This window comes from Panthera tigris, chromosome C1 (genome assembly GCF_018350195.1).
Source record: "Panthera tigris isolate Pti1 chromosome C1, P.tigris_Pti1_mat1.1, whole genome shotgun sequence".
NCBI classification, from domain to species: domain Eukaryota; kingdom Metazoa; phylum Chordata; class Mammalia; order Carnivora; family Felidae; genus Panthera; species Panthera tigris.
Genome location: NC_056667.1, coordinates 115,657,560 through 115,667,586, shown reverse-complemented (window position 1 = coordinate 115,667,586; position 10,027 = coordinate 115,657,560). Strand labels below are relative to the sequence as shown.

Genomic DNA, 10,027 nt, shown 5'->3' with positions numbered 1-10,027 from the left:
AGTGATGATGATGATGATGGTGATGATGATGGTGATGGTGATAGTGATGATGGTGCTGGTGATGATGGTGATGATGATGATGATGGTGATGATGATGGTGATGATGGTGATGATGATGATGGTGATGATGATGGTGATGATAGTGATGATGATGATGGTGATGATAGTGATGATGATGATGGTGATGATGGTGATGATGATGATGATGGTGGTGATGATGGTGATGATAGTGATGATGGTGATGATGATGATGATGGTGATGATGGTGCTGGTGACGATGGTGATGACAATAGCAGATGCCATTGTGAGGTGCAGGAAGTCAGCAGTGTACAAACATTGAGAGGGAGTCTGTGGAGTGGAATGACCTGCAAACCTTCCTAAAGGACACGTCTTCTATTTTTGCTGTTGTCTTCTGTTCTTCCCTTGCCCTTGTTCTTAGCAGTCAAATGTCTTTTGTTCAAATTACCACCTTCACAGCTTTCTTCACCATGCCACCACTTTACTCCAGCCCCTCCCACGGGTTCATGAGTAGCTCACATTTGTATACCCTTGATACCAACACTGAGAACCAGAGCAGAATCCAAATAGGGGACTGTTGTCAGCCTGGGGAGGACTTCGGAACATCCCATTTCCTGCCCTAACAGCTCCTGGTCAAGCTGTCACTTCAAACTGGAGTCCATGGGGACATTCTAATGGGAGAATTGAGAAAGGAGATTGTGAGAGGAGAGATCAAAGTGGATACATATGCATATGTGGAGTTTCTTCCTGATTATAAGAGGACTGTATGTTCATTGTACAAAATACAGAAATGTATAAAGAATAAAAGTCTCCCGGGGCACCTGGCTGGCTCAGTCAGTAGAGCGTGCAACTCTTGATCTGAGGGTTGTGAGTCTGAGCCTCATGTTGGGCACAGAGGTTACTTAAAAATAAAATCTTAAAAAAAAGAATGGGGCGCCTAGGTGATTCAGTCGGTTAAGCCTCCGATTCTTGATTTTTGGCTTAAGTCATGATCTCATGGTTCGTGAGATCGAGCCCTGTGTTGGGCTTTGTGCGGTGAGTGCAGAGCCTGCTTGAGATTCTCTCTTTCTCCCTCTCTCTGCCCCTCCTCCACTCACGTGCACTGTCTCTCTCTCAAAATGAAGAAATGAACTTAAAATAAAAAAAGAATAAAAGTCTCCCATAGTCTTAACAGAGAGAATCAGTGTTAATGTTTTCAGTGTATTTTCCACTAATCTTTTCCCCTGTGTTTATAAATACTGTAGATAGTTTTGTGTGCCTTCTTTCTTCAGTTAGGAACATATTGTGACCACCTACTCATCATTAAATCTTGTTGAAAAGTTATTACTTTATTACTCTTTTTAAAAATTTTTAAATGTTTATTTTTGAGAGAGAGCAGGAGAGAGAGAGAATGAGCGAGCAGGGGAGGGGCAGGGAGAGAGGGAGACAGAATCCCAAGCAGGCTCTGTGCTGTCAGCACAGAGCTCAATGTGGGGCTCGAACCCACAAGCTGTGAGATCATGACCTGAGCTGAAACCAAGAGTCAGATGCTTAACCGACTAAGCCACCTAGGCACCCCTAAAAGATGTAATTTTAATTAGTTCTACAAGATGTTATTCTATTTATATTCTATTCTGTTTATATCATATATATCTGAAGTCTAAGGATGAAGCTTACTATAATATAACTTCCTTGTTGATTATTTGGGTCCATTTCTGGATATAGCAAGAACCCCGCAGGGGTGATGGTGTTGTTTCAGGGTGAATGGGGTAGGGAGCAGGTCGAGAAAGCCATTCTTTTCCCAGAGGATGTGTGTATATACGTGTCTGCATTTTGTGGAGAGAAGAGGGGGTGGTGGCTTCAATACCCAGAAGGCCCGCCACATGCTATCCAGGGGCATTTTGATTCCTTAATGTTCCAGATGTTCCTCAGTTTTGAGCTGGATAAAGTTGATTCTGAGGTGAGTTTTTTTGGGCCAGGTGTCTTTCTAATACAGTAAATGAGAAACAAGGTTTAAATGATTGGTTTTCTAATTTTTCTAGGCGTGAAATTTGAAGTCCTGAATAATAACCCTCCAAGAAGCTTTTTTCTCCCCCCAAAGCATGGAAAAATATAATTTATTGTCAAGTTGGCTAACATACAGTGTATACAGTGTGCTCTTGGGTTTGGGGGTAGATTCCCATGATTCATTGCTTACATACAGCACCCAGTGCTCATCCCAACAAGTGCCCTCCTCAATGCCCATCACCCATTTTCCCCTCTCCCCTGCCCACCCCCATCAACCCTCAGTTTGTTCTCTGTATTTAAGACTCTCTTATAGTTTGGAAAAGGCTCTAGTTTTGAATAAGCTCTGAGACAGTCAGGCAGGATCAAGTTCTGGGTCCTATTGTACCTTGTCTTTATCTTATTTTGCTGTGCTATTCTCCAAAGATGACCCTCTAATAAACCAGGCCTCCTACTATTCATGTCCTGGATAGTCCCCTCCTTTTGAATCTGGGCTGGCCCCGTGACTCACTTTTGACCAATACAGAAGACTCTGCATGACTTCTGAGTTTTAAGAAGCCTCACAGCTTCTGGGAGAAGCCATTCACCAGCTATGACAGCCATGCTGTGAGGAAGCCAAACTAGCCCTTTGGAGCGGCTACATGGAGAGAGGTGTTGGGCCAGCACCCAGCTGTGGAGCCAGACGTGTGAGTGAAGACATCATCTTCAATGTCCAGTCCAGGGGAACCCTCAGCTGACTCCAATCCAGCCACCTTCAGACTGCAACCACCAGCTGATCCCAGTGAACCCTTGGAACATAAGGGGATAATAATAAAATATTGTTTGAAGCCATTCGGTTCGGTGGCAGTTTATCGCATCGCGATAGATAAAATTTTCATCACAAAATTTTAATTGCAAGGTGTTACATGTATTTCTTGACCTCAGGAAACTGGAAAGTCTTTGAAGGCAGGACCCACATCTTAGCATTTTCGGTATTGCTAGCTGAATCCTGCCACATGGCTGACGGAAGCCTGGAATGCGCAAACAGTACCTTACCAAAAGCCCCGGAATAACAAGAGAAGCAAATGCGGAGGCATGCATGAAAGCTGCTAATCTCGCTACAAAATATGTTTTATTTTCTGCGTATAGTCCACCACAGAATGCTTCCCTTCCAGCTCCTGGCCAGCCTCCATGCGCCAGGTGCTGTTTCTTGGAATACTTTTGAAAAAATAAACACTTACTTAAAATAAATTTGTTTAAAGTTAAAAGTTAGTACAAAAGTCTCCCTCTCAATCTTGTCCACAGCCACTCTGATCTCCTCCCCAAAGGCTCCAGTGTTATTGTGTATTCTTTCTTGTGTGCTCTTTCACAAATTTTCAATTGTGTCTACTTCATACACCGACACACACGTGCCCACACTTGTGTATGGCAGCGCACTGTGCACCGTTTGCATGTGACAATAGGGCTTGGAGATCTTTCCACATCATTCCCTGTTGTTATGGCTACCTAGTATTCCATCCTGCCGCAGCTCATGGTTTTTTCATGGTTAGTGAGAATGGCCCGGACACCTCCCAGCAAATCACACTGGAAGGTGAAATCTAAAATAGTTTCGTAAGGACCTGTTGTATGTAATTACCATTCACTCTACAAAATCTTTTTTTGAAAATTAACTAATCAATTTTTTTATTTTAGAGCGAGAGCGCACCAGCAGGGGAGAGTGGGGGAGGGAAAGAGAGAGGGAATCTTACGCAGGCTTCATGCTCAGTGCGGAGCCCATTGGGGGGCTCCATCCCACGACTCTGGGATCGTGACTGGAGCTGAAATCAAGAGTTGGACGCTCAACCCACTGAGCCACCCAGGAACCTCCTCATCGTGTTCTTCTTAAGGTCAAAACCCAGAGTTGCTTTCACATGTAAAAAAACGATTTTATCCAGGTGTTTGCTAACATGAAGATTGAGCTACGTGCTGTATCTTACCCATCAAGAACTTTCAGTTTTGCAGAAGACTAAACCAGTTCCTGACCCTGCCTCCTGGCCCAGTAACTGTTACTATAACCTCTTGAAAAATTTAAAACGTTGTTTCACCCAGACATGGTCTCCAGGGTGGCTGGGCTGGCTCCGTTTGTAGAACACGTAACTCTTTTCTTTCTTTTTAAAAAACTTTTTAATGTTTATTTTTGAGAGAGAGAGAGAGAGAGAGAGAGAGAGAGAGCGCGCACAGGGGAAAGGCAGAGAGGGAGACACAGAACTCGCAGCAGGCTCCAGGCTCTGAGCCTCCGCGCTGTCAGCACAGAGTCCTATGCGGGACTACAACTCGTGAATTGTGAGATCATGACTTGAGATGAACTAGGACGTTTAACTGAGCCACCTGGGTGCCCCAGAACATGCAACTCTTGACCTCGGGTGGTGAGTTCAAGCTCCTCCACACCGGACACGGAGCCCACTTAAAAAAATAAAGAAATGCTCTCCAGCTCAGACTTTTTGCTACGTTGGGCTGGCCTTTTCCCTAAGCTGGCAGCAAAGAAAAAGGTTTTCAAGCGTTGAGGGCAAGCGGGCTCCTTACTTTAGTACCGTCAGTTGCAGTTTTGGGAAATGGCCAAAAGATGGCGCTAGACACAAATGATTCCACCCAGCTGAAAGGCCAGGGCGCTTTCACAGCTGCCTAAACCCGATATCCTACTCGGGCTTCCTGGCCTTTTCCTAAGCTTCTGAAGCACATAATCCTTAGTAGAACATGATGTTAATGAGGAAGCCAAAAACGGGAAAAGAAACAGAATGAAAGGAAGATAACACCGACCAAAGGAATAAAATGCTTGCATTAGCAATGTCAGAGGGCTGGCTGGCTGCATCGCCCGCCCCCCCCCCCCCCCCCCGCCCCCAGCTGGCACCAGGGGAGCTCGTTTACCTTCCCCCAGCTCAGCCCGTAAGGTTCTTAATTCAGGGGTCTTGGGTAGAGGGGTAGGGAGTGGTGGCCTACAGTTTCATTCAGGATCTCCTGAGACTTTGCAGTCTCCAGCCCTGGCGGCACCTTTGTTGGAGCCTTCCCCACCCCTGCGGGTCTGCCCCCCACCTGGCCTTCATATCCTGTCCCTGCATTCCCATTCACCCAGCTGCTTGCCACCCTCAGCCTCAGGCCTGGTCTCCTCTACCCATCTTCCCAAAGGGCCTCCAGCCCCCCAGGGCACGTCTGTACACTGGACCCGTCTGGCCACTCTTGGCTTATTGCTGACAAGAGTCAGATCTGGGGAGCCCTCCGGTGTGTGGGCCCAAAGCTGACAGAGGTGGGACGGTGGGATGTGACTGTTGCGGTGTTGGCACCTCATAAATGTCTGTGGAATGGATCAAATACCAGTGGGGCTCCAGATGGGGCAAGGCAGTGGCAGAACGTGATCTGGAGGGCCGCATATGTGAGCAGCGGCGAGAGTCAGTCCCCTTCCCACCTGACCATTGGGGCTTCTGGAGAATCGCGTGTACATGCACCTCCTGCAGATTTTGACTCTAGCCGCCAGGAGCCTCTCTTCAATTCTCTGTTTGCTTCCCTCCTTCCCTTCTCTCCCTTCCTCTCTCCTGAGTGGATCTACATGGCCTTGCAGAGGTTGGAAAGGCCATCCCTGCTGGGCACAGCACAGATCTCCCTTCTCCTCCTAAGCGGATGGGTCAGGCAGGGCTACATCTGGACGGGTCTACTTGTGACCTGTTAGGCCGATGCCTGCCTTGACGGAGATCTAAGGGGTGGTGGTGGGTGGCAGGGAATGCTTCCTGGCTAAACAGAAGTGATGAAGGGCACAGGCTCGGTCTGAAAATGCCACTCACAGTAGACACTGTCCCTTCCCTGTGGGTGGTGTATTGACCCTGAAGAGATGGAACGCTTCCTTCCCCCAGGGAAGGGGGTGCTTGTGGAGAGATCCGGGGCTGGACAAAGGCTGGGGGTGGTGGAACTGGCTGGAGCCCAGGGTGGCATCGCCCCACCGCCTCTCTAAGACCCCTCCTCCTCACCTTGCACGCCGCTGGTTCATGTTCACTCCCACCAACTACGGCTCAGGTCCGCGGTGCTGTGTGAGTGACACCCTGAGGCGGAGAGAAGGTTTGAGTGACACCCGGGTTGTGATATTCTGACACCCACGTGCTCCGTGGAGAAGGTGCAGGGCCGGCAATGTTAATAAGACTCAAGTCTTCGCTTTAGCTAGACACGAAAAGAGGAGAGGAATATGAAAAACGGAGGAGGATGAGGCAAAGCAATAAAGAAAATGGAAATCTTCAGATGTTCGGGGAGACTACTCCCCAGAAGTGGGAGAAGCACTAAGGAAATGAACCGGAGAAGCGCACAAAGCTTAGCTTTCAAAGACCAGAAGTTTCCTTGGGGGCAAAAAAGGGCAGAGCTGTCCTGTAAAGCAATTCTTTCCTTACGTCTTGCAGATGAGTGGAATGTTAACCAGAGGGACCAGAGACAACAGTCCGGCTTCACACACAGCTTCTCCAGCTGGCCAGCCCCGTCCCTGTGACGCTGCAGGGCACTTCAGGCACTGGGCAGGGTTGTCAAGACGCAGGGAATGTGATGGCGCTCTTTGTCTCTCTCTGACCAAGTAGATAATGGCCGTCACTCACTGACCATTTAGTGAATGTCAGGGTCTGTGCTGAGTTTTGCACACACCTCTCTTCCTTTAGAGATTGCATCAGCTCTAGGAGCTAGGTTCTACTTACCCCCATTTTGCAGATGACGTCCCAGAGTTCCGTCACGTGCTGGAGCCTTCTACACTGGTGGGTGGTTCTGATTAGAAGGTGGGATTCAGCTGCAGATGCTCCACACCCTCCTGCTCTCATGACTGAGGTGGCATCTTGTTGCTCATGTTCAAGTCCATGGGTCCCTGGGTCCAGAGAAAACCAAGCTCTTACGTTTCGGGGAAGTAAGTACTGTCTCCACTCCCTGCCTCCCCCCCATGCTTTCTGTATCCCTCTATTCTTTCTGCTGTCATTGACCTTCTTCCTTGGCCACCTGGCCACCATCCAGAGGAGGGGTGGACGGTCCGTTTTGCTTAGAAAAATTCTCCGGCATGAGAGGGGTCTGGGGAGAGATGGGGAAGAGTAAATGGAAACTGTTGTTAGCCAAGTCTCTCTGCAGTTGGGGGAGGCTTGGCTTTCAGCGGTCAGCGCCCGGCACGTCGCAAAGTTTGGCAGCTGTGTCCTCTTTCTGTTCACCCCCTTTCTTCTCTTGAAGACTCCACCCATCCCTTCCCCCAGTGAAAGAGGCTGTGGCTGTCCACACACCACCAGCATTGCAACTAATCGACTCCACTCTGGGCAGCAAGTGCTGCTGAGCAGTGAGGGCTGAGAGGAGGCCCAGGTGCGAAGGTGGGGGAGAAGGGTGTTAGGGATACTGTGCAGGGAGGAGGACCACTAGGAAGGTTGTCCCACCACCGAGAGGGCTGGAGGTGAGGGGGGAAATGGGCACCTGCCGTGCACCGAGTTCAAAGCCAGGAGTACCTGTTCCGCATCTCGTTTAAACCTAAGAACGACTCTGCCAGTCACTACCCAGAGGCCCTCGCCTCTGCCCAGGGAGTAGCTTGCCGGCCAGTCCTGCGGGCCAAGGCCGTGGTGGACTGGTGATTATAGCCTCGCACCACAGGTGGAGCTGGACCAATTGGATGCATTCTCTCAACTTGAACTTGAACTAAAAAATGGGGAGAGAGGTTGTCAGGTGTCTGTGAGAGAGGCCATGACCTCAACAGGGCTGGGGTGGCCGTGAGGGTCAGGTGGATGTTGAAGTAAGGCGGGATTGAGGCCAGCTGGTGGGGGGATAAGAAAGAAGAAAAGCCTGAGAAGCAAGGGAGACTAGAGAGACAGGTTGTTCCCTCCAGGAAAGCACCTGGCCCGCCAAAGGGCTGCATCCAACCTGGATTCTCCCTGCCCACGGCAGGCCCCGCCCACCAGTGGGAGGGGCGAATTGGTGGGGGATGGAGATGCCTGTGGCCCCTGGCCCCTGACGGTCCGGAAGCTGCCCTGCCCCATGAGGATTTTGTGGGTGACCCCATGGCCGCTCTCTGAGGACAGACAGCCTCTGGCCTTGCAGCCATCCTCTCCGGTCATCTCCATCTTACAGGTGATGAAACTGAGGCCCAGAGATAGGCCCATGGTCACTGGTGCCCAGCGGGTGTGGACAGCAGGTTCCTACACTTTCACAGGAGGTGTGAATTTCCTTGAGCTTTTTTGTAGGGGTGTGTTCTGTCAGTGAGTCCAGGAGAGGAGGGGAGGGAGGAGAGGCCCTGGGAGAGGGTGACCTGCTTGGCCTTCAACCTGTGTGGTGACTTGGCCACAGCTGCCCTCTGGTCCAGCCCTTTGCGCAGGGCCCCATGCTTCCCCCTGGCTGACCACCCCCCTCTCCTCCTCATCTGATAGGCGCTGATGCAATGGAACCCTGGCATCTTGGTTGGGACAAGGAATTTCCTTTCCTTATCCAGGAATGCACTGCTTGGGAGCAAAATCTAAATACAGTAAAACCTTGGTTTGGGAGCACAATTTGTTCCGGAAACATGCTTGTAATCCAAAGCACTTGGATATCAAAGCGAATTTCCCAATAAGAAATCATGGAAACTCATGGGGCGCCTGGGTGGCTCAGTCGGTTAACCGTCCGACTTCACATCAGGTCATGATCTCACAGTCTGTGAGTTCAAGCCCCGTGTCGGGCTCTGTGCTGACAGCTCAGAGCCTGGAGCCTGCTTCACATTCTGTGTCCCCCTCTCTCTCTGCCCCTCCCCTGCTCATGCTCTGTCTCTCTGTCTCAAAAATAAATAAAAACATTAAAAAAAAATTTAAAAAAAGAAGTCATGGAAACTCAGATGATTTGTTCCACAACCTGAAAATACTCACATAAAAATGATTACAATATAGTAATATAATACAAAATCATAAAACAAGTATAAAATATAAAGAAAAATAAGTTAACCTGCGCTGACCTTTGAAAACCTTCGTGGCTGGTGCAGGGGAGACGAGAGAGAGGAGGGTGATTGTGTAGGACGACTTTCACTATCGCTAACGGATGTTGACTACACTACAGTATTGATAAACTCATGTCATATACTGTATTTAATGTAACTGGCAATACGGCAGCAGAGGAAAGGGTCTCTATCTGCAGGCCGCCAGACCTAGAATGAAGCAAAGCGTTCCTAAGCTTAGTCTTGGATGGAAGAGCAAAGGACTGTCCGTAGGTGCTTTGAAGTGACAAAAAATACCCTAGTGCCAGTTGTGGGCACCTTCCAACGTTCTGAAAAATCACTGATGTCTGCCAAACACCACGGCCTGAGACGAAGCATCCAAGCATGGGAGACGATCACCCACGATCCCGTAGAGTGAGAGCGAGAGGGAGAGGGAGAGACAGGGAGAAGAACCATTGTGATCATGTGATGTTCGGCATCACGTGCTACTCATATGACGAGAGCTCGCTCATTTATCAAGTTAAAATGTATTAGAAATGTTTGCTCGTCTTGTAGAACGCTCGCAGAACAAGCTACTCCCCACCCAAGGTTTCGCCGTATTTGGCTCTAGTCATGAATGAAGACTCATCTTCCATGCCGTCATGGCCTGGTCACTGTGAGGAGACACGGCTGGGGCCAGCCGAGAGAGGCCTGGGTCCTCTGTGCTCTGTCTGAAGTGTTCCCCAGGACTCCTGGGGAGTGGCCTCCTTAGCGTTCTTCTCCTTTGCCTTTGAGAAGGGGCCTGTCTTCTGAGTGGAGCAGAATTAGAATGGCAGGGACCCTCCCTTTCTCCTCCTTTCCTTGCGGGAGGGGCCTGTTTGCCTCTGCGCTTTGCTTTCCTCATGCCAGCCAAGCACTGTGCGTGTGTGTGTGTGTGTGTGTGTGTGTGTAGGGAGAGAAGCCTCAAGAGAATTGCCCATGAGGTTCAAGGGTGACTCAGGGTCATGGGCCAGGTGTCTGTTTCTAATGGCATGGGGACGTGATGGGCCCACCCTCCTGAGGCGGACAGGACAGCCTTCAATCAGTATCTCTTGGTTTGGGGAGGGCCATGAAGGCACCTGGGAGGCTCTATGATCCCAC

The 10,027-nt window shown here is 49.7% G+C and overlaps 1 long non-coding RNA gene across 1 annotated transcript; it reads right to left on the bottom strand.

Moving 5' to 3' along the window:
• Positions 1-236: 236 nt before the first annotated feature.
• LOC122241277 lies at positions 237-6,479 on the bottom strand. Its single transcript, XR_006221320.1, has 4 exons — positions 6,387-6,479; positions 5,976-6,162; positions 2,513-2,789; positions 237-689 (listed from the first exon to the last, which is right to left on the bottom strand). It is a non-coding gene; the product is annotated as an uncharacterized LOC122241277 (long non-coding RNA).
• Positions 6,480-10,027: the final 3,548 nt, after the last annotated feature.